Raw genomic sequence first — 17,035 nt, forward strand, 5'->3', positions numbered from 1 at the left:
TAACTCTTCCAAAGCATGTATTACTGTTGTGCTACATTCGGTGCATATGGACAAGACAGAGTTTAGGACCTACCCAGGTGAGAGATTTGAGGAACAAAGATATGGGCTGAAAGACTGGCCCCTCCTGGTTTCTCTGATGTCCCAGATGAAGAGAGGAAGAATTGAAATTCTTACCACAATGTCCCAACACTAACAATCGGAGATCAAGACCATGCCTGTCCTATCTGCCATACCAGAGAAGCTATCAAATAGAGCTAACATCTTTTTGCAAAGGAAGTTCAAATCATAAACACTAGAATTCCACTAATGTGAATATTCAACAAGAATATTCAACAAGAACAAATAAAAGATGACCTGAAACTAAAAATGGTAGAGAACATTTACTCTGATCGATTTTCATAGGACGCTGGAGGATAGAGGGAAGGATTCTAGTCCAGTGCCACATAACTGGCTAGGAGAAAGATGAGAGACAAATCATTTATCAGTGGGACATCAACTAATCATTGAATTTCTCACTGAAGGAAACAAGCATCTAAACCACTCAGCTCCTCAGGGTGCAGAGCTCCTACACCTCAAGAAGATGCCAGGGGTAGAGAGAAAGCCTTGGTATTTATCTTAAATGCAGACACATTATTAAAGTATCACAAGTTCCGGCCCCAGCACTGCCACGCTGCAGCTGCACAGGCCTTGGGGAGCCATTCCTTGCCACACAAGCCACTTGAAGATAGGAAGTTTGTCAGTTACATCTGCTAATATAGTCTAAGTGCCTAGGACAGCGCTGAGCACATAAGGGCCCTTAATAAATTATTTATTGAAAGAATTAATGAACTAAACTCCCTATGGTCCAGAGTCCCACTTAAAACATCAAGATAAATCTAAAATAAGGTTATTTATTCACTCATTTATTTATTACAGATGGGGGAGGAGTGTCTTGCTATGTTGCCCAGGCTGGTCTCGAACTCCTGGCCTCAAATGATCCTTTTGCCTTGGCCTCTCAAAGTGCCGGAATTACAGGCATGAGCCACTAGGCTTGGCTTTATTTATTTATATCTTCTTTTTAGAGACAGGGTCTCCCTCTGCCACACCTGGCTAACTTTTAAAAAAATATTTGTAGAAATGGAATCTCGCTAATATTGCCCAGGCTGGTCTCGAATTCCCAGGCTCGAGTGATCCTCCTGCCTTGGTCTTCAAAAGTGCTGAGATTATAGGTATGAGCCACCATGCCGAGCCCCTAAGACAAGGTTGTAAAACCTCCTTGGGCATTAAAAATACACAAGAAAGGTTTAAAAGTACTAGCACATGAGTCAAATATGTAATTCTGGCCAGGCATGGTAGATCACATCTGTTTTCCCAGCACTTTGGGAGATTGAGGCACGAGGATCACTTGAGCCCAGGAGTTCGAGATCAGCCTGGGCAACACAGTGAGATACTGTCTCTACAAAAAAAAAAAAAAGAAAAAAAAAGAAAAAAGAAAAAAATTAGCCAGGTGTGGTGGTGCACATCTGTAGTCACAGCTACTCGGGAGGCTGAGGCAGAAGGATCACTTATGCCCAGGAGTTCAAGGCTGTGGCAAGCTACGATCGTGCCACTGCACTCCAGCCTGGATGACAGAGTGAAACACTGTCTCTAACAAAAACCACATACACACAATGAATATGTCGCTCTAATTGCTCTCAGAGTAAAGGACAAACTTTTCTAGGCTATGAGGGTCTCAGTTTCCTCCTGTGTGAAATGAGTGACTGTCTACACAAATACACAAAGCACTACATGTTCGGGGCCTGATCATCTCAGAAAGCATTCTTTCTTTTTCCTGTGTGCATAAGGAAGCTGAATTTAGCCAAATTTTAAAGCTCTGCTTAAAATTTTCCTGTCCATATAATAAAAATCCAAAGAAAAAATATTTTCAGCAAGTGCCTAGGTCTGAAAAAACATTTGGGAATCTTTTCATCCTAGACAAGCATTTGGGGAGGCTGTACAGAGAAGCCCAGAGCCATCACAGGGATGCTAGATACTGGGGCTCAACATGACCTGTTTCAGCATGCCTTTTGAGTTTATGTAATTCTTACTCTTCATTCACCTCTTTCTAGAGAAAGCAATCATTTTTTTAATTTGGAAAGTACAGTTGACCCTTGAACAACATGGGTTTGAGCTGTGCAGGTCCACTTATATGGGTATTTTCTTCCTCTTCTGCCAGCCTGAGATAGTGAGACCACTCCCTCCTCGTCCCCGTCTTCCTCCTCCTACTCAATGTGAAGATGAGGAGGATGAAGACCGTTATGATGATCTACTTCCACTTCACGAATAGTACATATATTTTGTCTTCCTTATGAGTTTCTTAACATTTTCTTTTATCCAGCTTACTTTATTGTAAGAATACAGTATATAATATTAATACATACAATATACAAAATACATGTTAATCGACTGTTCATGTTATTGGTAAGCCTATTATTAATTAAGTGTTTGGGTAGTCAAAAGTTATACACATATTTTTGACTGGGGGGGTGCCCCTGACTCCCACGTTGTTCAAGGGTCAACTGTATTCTGATAACAACTTGTCTCATGCAGAGAAACCTTCTGTAAGAAGTCTGTCTTGTGGTTAGCTATTGAAAATACATGCAGGGCTGGGCATGAACCACTTACCTAGTGCATTCCTCAAAGACTTTTTTGCAAGGGTTCTGCTTCAGTCTTGATCTACATTCTTTCGTAAAATCTGGAATTATGTCTGGTAAGGGGTCTGCCGACTTAACACAATACAAACCAAACACATAACAATTAGTGATTTCATAATTCACTAATCATAAACAGAACCTAATGTTTACTGTAGAAAAATGAAAACATAGAGTGTATAAAATACATGTAAAAGTGGCACCTGCACCTTCTACCCTAGTCTCACTCTCCAGAGTTCAGCCCTTTTCCCGTGCATATCAGAGCACATGTAGAATGGAAAGCAGGGTCTCAAAAAGGTGTATGTATACCCATGTTTGTTGTGGCCAAAAGGTGTAAACAACCCAGGTGTCCATGGACGAATGAATAAATAAAATGCAGTAGATATCATGGAATATTATTCAGCCTTAACAAGGAAGTAAATTCTGACACACACTACAAAACAGATGAACCTTGCAGACATTATGCTGAGTCAAATAAGCCAGTCACAGGAAGACAAATCCTGTGTGATTCCACTTTTGAGGTTCCTAGAGGAGTCAGATTCACAGAGACAGAAAGTAGAATGGTGAGTGCCAGTGGATTAGAGAAAAGGAAATGGGGAATTGTTGTTTAATGGGTACAGAATTTCAGTTTTGTGAGATGAAAAAGTTCTAGAGATTGGCTGCCTAACAATGTGAATATACTTAACACTACTAAACTGCACACTCAGAAATGGTTAGGCTGGTAAATGTTATGATATGTGGTTTTTTAATTACAATTAAAAATTTAAAATCACACACTCTCTCTCACACACACCCTCAGGAATACAGTTTCTTTTTCCTCATATAAATGGGAAAAAATATATGTATAGTGTTATAAATATGTGCTGACACCTATGGAGCTACCACATTGTCTTTAATAGCTGTGGTGGTTTTTCAGTATGTGGGTTTACCTGCCTCAGTGAACATTCTACTTCCAGTTTTGCCACAGCAAACAACACTGCTAAGGACATCTTTGTATACTGTCTTTCTACATGATAGATTCCTAAAAACAGAATTACTAGCTCAAAGGATACATGCATTTTAAATGTTAATATTTACTGTGAAACTGCCCTCCAGAAAGGTTCTACCGCTTTGCATCCCCACTCACAGCGCCCCTAGATGCCTGCTTCCCACTCCCTTTAACCTTCATCCAGAGGATTCAGGGAAAAAAAAAACACATGACGAAAACCATTGTCCAGATTCAGTGAAAAAATAAAAACCCAGAACACGTTCCATTCTACACTTAACTTGTAATTAGAAGCAAGAAATACATTGCAGGCTGATTTCTAACTGTGGTACAGCCAGGCTACCAGACAAAACTTTGTGTTTTTTTATAAATGAATGTAGTTATTTCCTCAAGCAAGTTGAACTATTGAGAGAAATAAGCAACAATGAGAAAAATCACATTAAAAAACAATATTGTTATAATTAATAATAGATGTCATTTAAATTATCTAATACAGGCTGGGCGCGGTGGCTCACGTCTGTAATCCTAGCACTCTGGGAGGCCGAGACAGGCGGATTGCTCGAGGTCAGGAGTTCAAAGCCTGAATAAAAGCGAGACCCTGTCTCTACTATAAATAGAAATAAATTAATTGGCCAACTAATATATATAGAAAAAAAAAATTAGCCGGGCATGGTGGTGGATGCCTGTAGTCCCAGCTACTCGGGAGCCTGAGGCAACAGGATTGCTTAAGCCCAGGAGTTTGAGGTTGCTATGAGCTAGGCTGATGCCATGGCACTCACTCTAGCCTGGGCAACAAAGTGAGACCCTGTCTCAAAAAAAAAAAATTATTTAATACATTTGAGGCACTTTAATATATGTTACCTCATTTAGCCTCAGAATAACCCTAATGGAAAACAAGAAAGGCACAGGAAGTCACAAAAGGTGCCAGTGTGTACCTACAGCAACAACAGGGAGAGCCGATACTGACCCACACCCTGCTGAACTCCTGAGTCCAGTTTCCTTCTACACAGCAAGGCCACAATATTCTAAGAATAAGATGCATCCATTCATTTTACCATTCAAGAAAAGAATTTGGTCATTCATTTACTCAAAAAATATGCACTGTTTCAGGCACTGGGCACAGCAGAAAACAGGACAAAATTTTCTTAGGAAAAAAAACACCCCATTATTTCAATTGTCTTATTTCCCCTCAAAAGGTCTCGGTTTTTCTGAAACTAAATAGTAGGTTGATTCTATTAAGATTATCTAATGATTAACTCCAAATAGAGATCCTATTTTCAATGTCTTAGAAAAATTTTATATTAACATTTGTTTCCACAGGGAAAAAAAAGCAATGCTCCATGAGTGAGCGGTAAGGTAGGTTCAAGTCAGCTGAAGCATGGCAAGGTAAGGTATAGTATTACTGGCCTGCTGCCAAACATAACAGAAACAGAACTGAGACTTCTTCAGGGCTTTAAATTAAGCAACCAGGATTACTTTTCAGAGTAAGTAGTTATTAGGGCAAATTAACCAAATGACTCAATGCCTTGCTTTTTAACATTTTAGACACAGGAAACTCTAACATGAAAGTCCAGTAGTTATGAGGGAGTGAGAGGTGGATTTTGCAGAAATATGCTTATTTTTCTGTGTTAAAAAATACATTTAGGCTGGGCGCAGTGGCTCGCGCCTGTAATCCTAGCGCTCTGGGAGGCTGAGGCAGGTGGATTGCTCAAGGTCAGGAGTTCGAAACCAGCCTAAGCAGGAGTGAGACCCCGTCTCTACTATAAATAGAAAGAAATTAATTGGCTGACTAATATATACAGAAAAAATTAGCTGGGCATGGTGACACATGCCTGTAGTCCCAGCTACTTGGAAGGCTAAGGCAGCAGGATCGCTTGAGCCCAGGAGTTTGAGGTTGCTGTGAGCTAGGCTGACTCCACGGCACTCACTCTAGCCTGGGCAACAAAGCAAGACTCTGTGTCAAAAAAAAAAAAATACATTTAGCTTTCCTATTTTTTTTAAAAAGTTGGTATTTTTTATTGTAGAGTTGTAAAAGTTCTTTATATATTCTGGCTAGACACTTAGCAGGCATTTGATTTGCAAATACTTTTTCCTGTTCTGCAGATTATCTTTCACTTTCTTGATAGTGCTGTTTGAAGCACAAAGTTTTAAGTTTTGAAGTACTATTTACCCTTTTTTTCTTTTGTTCCTTGTGCTTTGGGTGTTATATCTAAGAAGTCACTGCCTAATTTCAAGGTTTTGAAGATTTACACCTATCCTTTCCTTTAAGAGTTATGTGGCTTTAGCTTTTACATTTAGGTCTCTAATACATTTGCCATTAATTTTTTGTTTATCTTGTAAGGCAGGGGTCCAGATTGATTCTTTGCATGTGGATATCCAGTTGTTCCAGCACAATTTGTTGAAAAGAGTATTCTTTCTCCTATCATAAGTCAACTGACTATACGTATGCTATGGTTTGAATGTGTCCCCCAAAGTGCATGTGTTGGAAAATTAATTTCCAATGCAACAGTGTTGAGAGGTGGGACCTTTATAAGGTGATTAGGCCATGAGGGCTATGCCCTCATGATTGGATTAATGACATCTCAGGAGTAGGTTCCTGATAAAAGGGTGAGGTCACCCCTTTCCTCTCACTCTCTCTCTTGCTCACATTCTCTTGTCCTTTAGCCATAGGATGACACAGCAAGAAGGCCCTCACCAGATGAAGGCCTCTGGACCTTAGACTTATCAGCCTCCAGAACTATAAGAAATAAACCTCTGTTCTTTATAAATTTCCCAGTCTCAGATATTCTGTTTTAGCAGCACTAAACTAAGACAAAATGTATAAACTTATTTCAGGATGTTTATTTCTATTCCATGGACCTCTATGTCTGTTCTTATGCCAGTATTGTACAGTCTTGATACTGTAGCTTTGCAGTAAGTTTGGATATTGAGAAGTGTTGAGTCCTCCACCTATGTTCTTTTTTAGGAATGTAATGACTATTCTGGGTCTCTTGAATATTCATATGAATTCTAAGATCAGCTTGTTAATTTCTGCAAGAAAAGCAGCTAGGATTTTGATAGGGATTGTATTGAATCTATAGATCAATTTGGGGAACCATCTTAACAACATTAATTCTTTTCATCCATGAATATGGGATGTCTTCCCATTTATTTAGTTCTTCTTTAATTTTTTCAATACCTTCTAGTTTTCAGAGTACAAGTGTTACACTTCTGTTACATTTATTCTTAAGTATTTTATTCCTTTTTGATGTTACATAAATGAAATTGCTTTCTTAATTTCTTTTTTAGATTTTAATTGCTAGTGTATAGAAATACAACAGGATTTTGTATAGTGATCTAGAATTTTGCAACTTTGTTGAACTCATTGATTAGCTTGAATAGTTTTTTCTTTGTGTGTGTGTATATTCTTTAGGATTTTCTATATAGAAGATCATGTCACCTGCAAATAGAGTTTTACTTACTGCTTTTCAAACTGAACACCTTTTATTTCTTTTTCTTGCCTAATTGCTCTGTCTAGAACTTCCAGTCAAACTTCCAATTGAACATAAAGCAGACAACCTCATCTTGTTCCTAATCTTGGAGGAAAGCATCCAGTATTCACATTTAAGAATGATGTTAGCTGTGGGTATTTCACAGGTAACCTTTATCAAACTGAGCAAGTTCCATTCTACCCCTAGTTTGTTAAGTGCTTTTATTATGAAGGAGTGTGGATTTTGTCAAATGCTTTTTGTCTATTAAGATGATCACATGGTTTTTTGTTCTTTATTCTATTAATATGGTATATATCACATTAATTGATCTTCAGATATCAAACCAATTTTGCATTCCTGGGAAAAATCCCACTTGGTTTTGGGTATGATCCTTTTATTTTATTTTATTTATTTATTTAGTTTTGAGACAGGGTCTTGCTCTGTCATCTGGGATAGAGTATAGTGGTACAAGCATAGCTCACTGCAACCTCAAACTCCTGGAATCAAGTGATCCTTGGGGCTCAGCCTCCCAAGTAGCTGGGACTACAGGTGCATGCCACCCTGCTCAGCTAAGTTTTTAATTTTTTGTAGAGATGGGATCTTGCTACATTGTCCAGACTGGTCTCAAACTCCTGGCCTCAAGCAATTCTCCTGCCTTGGCCTCCCAAAGTGCTAGGATTACAGGCTTGAGCCATTGTGCCCTCTGTTACTCTGGCTAGAGTGCAGTGGTGTCATCATAGCTCACTACAACCTCAAACTCCTGGGCTCAAGCAATCCTCCTGCCTCAGCCTCCCAAGTTGCAGAGACTATAGGTGCTCATCACAACACCTGGCTAGTTTTTCTATTTTTAGGAGACACGGGGTCTCGCTCTTGCCCAGGTTGGTCTCAAACTCCTGAGCTCAAGCAATCCTCCCACTTTGCCTCCCAGAGTGCTAGGATTACAGGCGTGAGCCAACACACTCAGCCAAATTTGGCGGTATTTTAATATTTGGGAATCATGAGAGGAAAACTGAGAAAACTAAGAAAAATAAAGAATGTCTGACTAATGGGATAAAGAAATGCAAGAATAAACACACATAATCTTTTTTTTTTCTTTTTTTTTTTTTTTATTTATAAACTCTACTCGTGTGGAACACACATAATCTTGCCTTACTTTTAAGTATTTTGGATATTCTGGGTGGTTGAAATTTGAGTAAGTGATCTCAAGGAGTTCCGTTTTCACTATGAAAAAGATTTTTGTTGCTGCTGTTTTTAAAGAAAAGATAAGAAAAAGAAAAACTGGAATGATGATGGGAATCATTGTTTGTTTTAGTTAAGCACAAGAGCAGGACGATCAGGTAGAGAAGAGTGGCAGTTTCCCCATATGAGTGTAAGAAAAGCAAAAAAAAGCTTTCCAGCTACACCATCTTCAGCCAGCCCATAAATCTCTCTCACTCTTACAAAGTGCTATGATTTGAATATTTGTCCTTTCTAAAACTCATGTTGAAATTTAATTCCCATTGTGACAGTATTGGGAGATAGGACCTTTAAGAGGTATTTAGGAGGCTCTGTCCTTACAAAGGGACTAATGTCCTTATCTTGTTATCTGGGGAGTAGTTCACCCCTCTTGTGAGCAGGTGCATACATGTGTTCCATCTATCCTTTCCTCCCTTCCTCCCTGCCTCCCTCCTCCCTCCTCCCTCTCTCTCTCTCTCTCTCTCTCTCTTTGCCCTCCAACCATGTGATGATGCAGCAAGAAGGCCTCACCAGCAATTGGCACTGGGAAAGGGAAAAAACTTTTTATCTGAGGAATGTGAACCCAGAGAGGCATTGAAAATACAACAGGAGGCTGGTCCAAGTGCAGTGGTATTTACAACTAATTGATCAAAAATCAGTTACAGATTCCTTTGTTCCTTCTCTACTCACACTGCTTCACTTGACTAGCCTAAAAAATAAATAAATAGATAAATAAAAATTAAAAAATAAAATACAAAGTAGTCAAGTCTCATTCCCCATTGAACTAAGTAATTACCTCTTGAAACCACTTGCTGTGTGGGCTCTAGATTAACTGAGGCCAAGTAGCCATAAAATGCCACATGCTGGACACCACAACTCATACCCTATAGTTCAACAATGGATAGTCAATCACCAATCAATGGTATCTCTGTAAATCAATGAGAATTCCTGATGAACAACTTTGTGTTAGCCCACTCCTTGTTCCCTTTGCCTTTACAAATCTACTTGGGCCAGGCATGGTGGCTCATGCCTATAATACCAGCACTCTGGGAGGCCAAGATGGGAGGATTGCTTGAGGTCAGGAGTTCGAGATCAGCCTGGGCAACATAGTGAAAACCATCTGTACAAAAACTTTAAAAATTAGCTGGGCATGGTGACATGCGCCTATAGTACTATCTACTTGGGAGGCTGAGCCAAGAGGATTGCGTGAGACCAGGATTTCAAGGCTGCACTGAGCTATGATTGTACCACCGTATTCCACTGTGAGTGACAGAGTGAGACCCTATCACTAAAAAAACAAAAACAAAAAAACAACAAAAAACAAAAACCACACAAAAACCTCCTTATAAAATAAGGCTGGTAGAGAAGAGCACTCCCCAAGCAACTTGGAAGCATGTCCCAAGCAGCTGTCCTTAACATTGGCCCAAATAAACTCTTTAAATTATATTTTGCGGCCAGGTGTGGTGGCTCACGCCTGTAATCCTAGTACTCGGGGAGGCCGAGGCGAGTGGATTGCTCAAGGTCAGGAGTTCAAAACCAGCCTGAGCAAGAGCGAGACCCCCGTCTCTACTATAAATAGAAAGAAATTGGCCATTATATATATATATATAAAATATACATATATATAAAAAATTAGCCAGGCATGGTGGCGCATGCCTGTAGTCCCAGCTACTTGGGAGGCTGAGGCAACAGGATTGTTTGAGCCCAGGAGTTTGAGGTTGCTGTGAACTAGGCTGACGCCACGGCACTCACTCTAGCCTGGGCAACAAAGCGAGACTCTGTCTCAAAAAAATAAATAAAAATTAAAAATAAATAAATTATATTTTGTGTCTCAGCTTCTTCCTTTTAGGTCAATAGCTCCTTGAATTGGAACTCCCAGCCTCCAAAACTGTGAGCCAATAAATTTTTGTTCATTGTAAGTTACCCAGTCTGGGGTATTCTGTTACAGCAGCACAAACAGACTAAGACACGAAGCCACGGATATGTAACTGCCCCTCTATTCCTCTTCTATATTTGCTATATCCACCATGTTTAGTTTTGAAATTACTTCTTTCTTTTTGACAACCTCCCTTGATATGTGGATATTTCCTCAGGAGAGGTAAAGAAAAAAAAGAATGTAATACTCTTCTACTCATCCCGATTAGTGTCCTGGGGGTACCTACAAACATGCATAAGCTGCAACAGCTGTGTGTGAGAAGGATGATCTGTGAGGCTGGAGGCTGGGAGGACACAAGCTTTGGAGTCAAAATCCATTTGGGTCTGAATCACACCTCCACCAGCCACTGCTACATGTATCTTTGTACCTGCTAGACAGACACATTCTGTCAGCACAAGGAGGCTCCTCTAACTTCCTGGCCCTAACATCTCCAGTTAGCGAGGCTTAAAATCTGAATATTTTGAATTTGTTCTCACCACATTGTCCTATAATTCCATTCCCTGAATGTTTGATTCCTGGCTCTGACACATACTAGTTGTGTAACTGTGGGTAAGTTACTTAATCACTGATTTTCAGTCTTATCATATGAAAACAGTATGTATCTCACAGGTTTATTGTGAAAATTAAATAATCTATTGAAGGCCGAGCATAGTAGCTCACTCCTGTAATCCTAGAACTTTGGGAGGCTGAGGTGGGAAGATTGCTTGAGGCCAGGAGTTTGAGACCAGCCTGGGCAATATAGCAACAAAAAATAGAAAAATTAGCTGGCTGTGGTGGCACATGCCTATAGTCCGAGCTACTTGAGAGGCTGAGGCAGGAGGACTGCTTAAGCCCAGGAGTTTGATGCTGCAGTGGACTATAACGCTACTGCTCTCATGCCCAGGTAACAGAGTGACTCTGTCTCCAAAAATAAATAAATAAATAAATAAATACACACATAATTTATTACACATTAGAGCAGTATTTATAAATGTTAGCTATCATCATTGTTACTGTTCTCCCTTCACCCTTAGAATATAGGGCCCTACCTAGAATTTAGGACTTCTAATGGTCTACCAAACAGAAGTCATGTAAAAAAGGAAGACTAAACTGCAAGAATCTATTGATTCAGGCCGGGCGCGGTGGCTCACGCCTGTAATCCTAGCTCTTGGGAGGCCGAGGCGGGCGGATTGCTCAAGGTCAGGAGTTCAAAACCAGCCTGAGCAAGAGCGAGACCCCGTCTCTACTATAAACAGAAAGAAATTAATTGGCCAACTGATATATATATATAAAAAATTAGCCGGGCATAGTGGCACATGCCTGTAGTCCCAGCTACTCGGGAGGCTGAGGCAGAAGGATCACTCGAGCCCAGGAGTTTGAGGTTGCTGTGAGCTAGGCTGACGCCACGGCACTCACTCTAGCCTGGACAACAAAGTGAGACTCTGTCTCAAAAAAAAAAAAAAAAAAAAAAAAGAATCTATTGATTCAAAAAGCATAAAAGCTTTTTAGTTTGATCATGTCCCATTTATTTATTTTTGTTGCTGCTGTGATTGCCTTTGGGGACTTCTTCATAAACTCTTTGCCTAGGCCAATGTCTAGGAGAGTGTTTCCAACATTTTCCTCTAGAATTCTAATAGTTTCATACCTTAGGTTTAAGTCTGTTATCCAGCGTGAGCTGATTTTTGTGAGAGGTGAAAGGTGTGGGTCCTGTTTTAGACTTCTACAAAAATAAATAAATGGGACATGATCAAACTAAAAAGCTTCTGCACAGCCAAAGAAATAGTCATGAAAGTAAACAGACAACCTACAGAATGGGAGAAAATTTTTGCATCCTACACATCCGATAAGGGGCTGATAACTAGAATATACTTAGAACTCACGAAAATTAGCAAGAAAAAATCAAATAACCCTATTAAAAAGTGGGCAAAGGACTTGAACAGAAACTTTTCTAAAGAAGACATAAGAATGGCCAACAAACATATGAAAAAATGCTCAACATCTCTAATCATCAGGGAAATGCAAATCAAAACCACAATGAGATATCACTTAACTCCAGTGAGAATGGCCTTTATCAAAAAGTCTCCAAATAACAAATGCTGGCATGGATGCGGAGAGAGAGGAACACTCCTACACTGCTGGTGGGACTGCAAACTAGTTCAACCTCTGTGGAAAGCAATATGGAGATACCTTAAAGCGATACAAGTGAATCTACCATTTGATCCAGCAATCCCATTACTGGGCATCTACTCAAAAGATCCAATGACACTCTACAAAAAAGACACCTGCACTCGAATGTTTATAGCAGCACAATTCATAATTGCAAGGCTGTGGAAACAGCCCAAGTGCCCATCAATCCAAGAATGGATTAATAAAATATGGTATATGTATAACATGGAGTACTATTCAGCTCTAAGAAACAATGGTGATATAGCACATCTTATATTTTCCTGGTTAGAGCTGGAACCCATACTACTAAGTGAAGTTTCCCAAGAATGGAAAAACAAGCACCACATATACTCACCAGCAAACTGGTATTAACTGAGCAGCACCTAAGTGGACACACAGGTACTACAGTAATAGGGTATTGGGCAGGTGGGAGGGGGGGTGGGTATATACATACAGAGTGAGATGTGCACCATCTGGGGGATGGTCATGCTGGAGACTCAGACTTGTGGGGGGAGGGGGGGAATGGGCATTTATTGAAACCTTAAAATCTGTACCCCCATAATATGCTGAAATAAAAAAAAAAGCATAAAAACCCAGACATGTTAACACTTTTAAGAAAAAATGTTATTTTTAGTCCAAGAGAAACAAAATTTTAAATTCTTTGAATTAATTTTCTAAGAGATCTAATTGTTAATTTCCTCATATAATCAAACAAAAGGCAGAACATTTATAATAGATTAAAGCTTTTAATGTATGTTATACCTTATCCAACTAAGTAAAAATGGCTGGGTGCTCTAATTATTTAAGTTATTTATAAATCTTTATTCTAAAGAAGAAAACACACCTCTTTACTGAAGAAATTGTCTACGAGTGACAGTACATAATCACTTTGGTCTTCATCCTCAGCAACTTCATATTCTGCCTGATTGGAGAGATGGGAGAAAAGAAAAATATTAGTTAAGCCAGGTGTGGTGGCACACACCTGTGATCACAGCTACTCGGGAGGCTAAGGTGGGAGGATGGCTTGAGCCCAGGAGTTTGAGGCTGCAATGAACTGTGATAACTGTGATGACACCACTGTACTCTAGCTAGGACAATAAAGACTCCATCTCTTAAAAAAAAAAGTTAAGTTTCTTCACCAATAACATTTCATAATGTTTAAAATTCTCTGACTTATGGAATTGACTTATACCCTCAAAACCAGAGACCTTGGTATACTGATCAAGTATCTACAGCTCTTCTTTGGGAAACTAAGGGCGATGAGAGTGTGAAAAAGTAGTAAAGCAATGCTTTCCATTATACTCTCCATGTCATATTATATTTTCAGCTATTAAATATGGCGAAATAAAATGGAAAAAAATAAATAGCTCGGACTAGTCTAGCAATTTAGAAATGTCCAAGAGGTCCTTGGAAAGCTGTGTCCAGAGCTACCAGGGGGAAGTCAGAGTTGGTGATACCAAAGTAGGATCATCCACACACAGGTGTCAGGTGACTGGCCCTAAAAGTGGGTGATGTTATTCAGGCCAGAAAACAGCAGAAGAGTCAGGAGCACAACCTGACCAATATCTGAATATCTGCAGAGGACACGTCAGGAAGAACTGGAAAAGAATTGGTAAGGGAAAAAGAAAACCTAAGGAGAGATCACAAAAGCCTAGATAAGAGAATTTCAAGAAGAAGCTAGTTAACAATGTCAACAGATGTGGAAACTCAAGCATAAAGAGGCCTCAAGTCTCTTTTGCAAGTAGGGGCCCTTAGAAAAGCAGATGGCAGTTGGAGAGAGAAGTGAGGGAAGCTAATATACTCTGTATCCTTCACAGGCCTGGCACAGGTTCACGACTATCAGGCTGATATGGTCAGAATGAGCTTCTCCTTCTATGTTTAAAGGCACTGTATTTACCATGGCAAATAACTAGCATACTGTTTATTTAAAGAACCTAAAGACTTAAACACTTAAAGACATAAAGACTTAAAACCTAAAGACTTAAAGACTTAAGTTCTGGCAGTTCTGGATACTGTATGGATTGCAATTAATGGAAAAGAAAGCAGTTGGATGCTGTGATGGTTTTTTTTTTTTTTTTTTTTGAGACAGAGTCTCGCTTGTTGACCAGGCTAGAGTGAGTGCCGTGGCGTCAGCCTAGCTCACAGCAACCTCAAACTCCTGGGCTCAAGCAATTCTTCTGCCTCAGCCTCCCAAGTAGCTGGGACTACAGGCATGCGCCACCATGCCCGGCTAATTTTCTATATATATTAGTTGGCCAATTAATTTCTTTCTATTTATAGTAGAGACGGGGTCTTGCTCTTGCTCAGGCTGGTTTCGAACTCCTGACCTCGAGCAATCCGCCCGCCTCAGCCTCCCAGAGTGCTAGGATTACAGACGTGAGCCACCACGGCTGGCTGTGATGGTTTTTTGACATGCCTACTTGGCAGGCAATGATCCACAGTTACTCAGCCAAACACTACTCTAGCTGTTACTGTGATGGCATCTTTATATGTGATTAAAGTGTATAATCAGTTGACTTGAAGTAAGGTAGATTATCCTAGAAAATCACTTGAATGGTGTCAAGAGTACAGCTGAGGCCGGGCACAGTGGCTCACACCTGTAATCCTAGCACTCTGGGAGGCCGAGGCAGGCACATTGCTCGAGATCAGGAGTTCAAAACCAGCCTGAGCAAGAGCGAGACCCCACCTCTACTATAAATAGAAAGAAATTAATTGGCCAACTAACATATATAGAAAAAATTAGCTGGGCATGGTGGCGCATGCCTGTAGTCCCAGCTACTCGGGAGGCTGAGACAGCAGGATTGCTTGAGCCCAGGAATTTGAGATTGCTGTGAGCTAGGCTGACACCAAGGTACTCACTCTAGCCTGGGCAACAAAGTGACACTCTGTCTCAAAAAAAAAAAAACAACAAAAAAAGTACAGCTGAGTCTTCCACAAAGAAGAAATTTCACCTGAGAAGAGCAGCGTCATCTTATTTCTAGAGAGTTTTACCATGCCCTTCCTGAAGGTCCGTCCTATAAATTTCAGACATTCCTAGACAGACACCACAATTATGTAAGCCAATTCCTTGCAATGACTCTTTCTTACTGGTTCTGGTTCTCTGGTTGAACCCTGAACCAGAGAATAAATATATAATATAAATGTATTTTATATTTAAAATATAAGTTTATTTATTTATTTATTTATTTAGACAGAGTATCACTTTGTTGTCCAGGCTACAGTGAGTGCTGTGGTGTCCTAGCTCACCTCAATCTTCTGGGCTCAAGCGATCCTACTGCCTCAGCCTCCCGAGTAGCTGGGACTACAGGCATGTGCCACCATGCCCAGCTAATTTTTTGTATATATATTTTAGTTGGTCAATTAATTTCCTTCTATTTATAGTAGAGACGGGGTCTCGCTCTTGCTCAGGCTGGTTTCGAACTCCTGCCCTCGAGTGATCCACCTGTCTAGGCCTCCCAGAGTGCTAGGATTACAGGCGTGAGCCACCACACCCGGCCCAAAAATATAAGTATATTTTCAAAGTTAAAAAAATCCACATCAGAGAAAAAAACGAATACAAACTCAATGATTTAACACAGTCCTTTCCATTTAATAAGTGGTCAATATATATTTGCTGATAGAACTAGGACGAGCCAAAGCAGAGAGAGGAAGGGTCATAACTTTGTTCTGACAGTACAGATAACTAAAAGTAAGAGAGCTTTTCTGCTAAATTCCAATTTCCTATTGGTCACTTGCTTCTGAATTTCACAGTTGTGGAATTCTAGGCTTGCCAATGGCATCTGCAAAAATTTAGAAATGTAAATTTTCCTTACCTATAGGGAAAACACAGTAAATCTCAAACAGGATACATAAGAATGTTGGAGACTTTATAGAGCATAGTAAATTCCATCTAATATGACCATTCTTCTTACACTAACTTTATCCCTTCATATATGATTCTGGGTTTAAGGTGTTTTAAGTCTATAGCATCTGCCAGTTGAGAGCAGGAAGGATACTCTTTAGGTGGCTGAACAAGTGTATCATCTTAATTAACCTGTCCACCTTCATACAAATGAAAGCAGCATGTTTCAAAGTCATTCAGTAACTACATGTGATTCTCCAATACCTGAGATGTAATTCTATATGAAATACCACTTTATACAAAAGAGATTTCTGAACTAAGAAGATAATATGACACAAAGACAGCTAGTCTATCATGCAACCTACATCAGCGGCCAGGTCTAGTTTTTAAATTTTCAAAAGTACAAGATTGGGTAGGCAGTTCAACACTGAGGTCAATCACTTACCACTGCATCCAAGAATTCAATGCATCTCTTTAAAATAGGCTTTGTATCACAGAATTGCCTGAAGAGAGCTCTTCCTATTGGCTGCTTGTCACAAAGACTGTTATAATCCTTTTCTGGGTGGAGAAGGGGAATAAGAAGCAAACAAATATAATCGTTACAATCCACCTTACTGTTTTCACTTGATACAATAAAAGTCAAAAACGGTATGTGGTATTATTTTTTAAACTACTATTTTGTTTACTAATTTAGACTGGGTTTATCATAAACTTTTAATATACCTAGGCAAAACCAAAGATAGCTGGAAGAACTCATAAAGATACGTAAAGCCT

The 17,035-nt window shown here is 39.7% G+C and overlaps 1 protein-coding gene across 2 annotated transcripts in view; it reads right to left on the bottom strand.

Moving 5' to 3' along the window:
• The window catches only part of GRK4 (G protein-coupled receptor kinase 4), an 81,629-nt gene that overhangs the window by 38,711 nt on the left and 25,883 nt on the right, over positions 1 to 17,035 (bottom strand). For both annotated transcript variants that reach the window (XM_075992881.1, XM_075992882.1), the window contains exons 2-5: positions 16,707 to 16,819; positions 13,265 to 13,342; positions 11,900 to 11,974; positions 2,644 to 2,744 (exon numbers count right to left, since the gene is read on the bottom strand). The gene's annotated coding sequence lies outside the window, so the exon portion shown is untranslated. The remainder of the gene's footprint in view (positions 1 to 2,643; positions 2,745 to 11,899; positions 11,975 to 13,264; positions 13,343 to 16,706; positions 16,820 to 17,035) is intronic.

This window comes from Microcebus murinus, chromosome 16 (assembly GCF_040939455.1).
Source record: "Microcebus murinus isolate Inina chromosome 16, M.murinus_Inina_mat1.0, whole genome shotgun sequence".
Lineage (NCBI taxonomy): Eukaryota > Metazoa > Chordata > Mammalia > Primates > Cheirogaleidae > Microcebus > Microcebus murinus.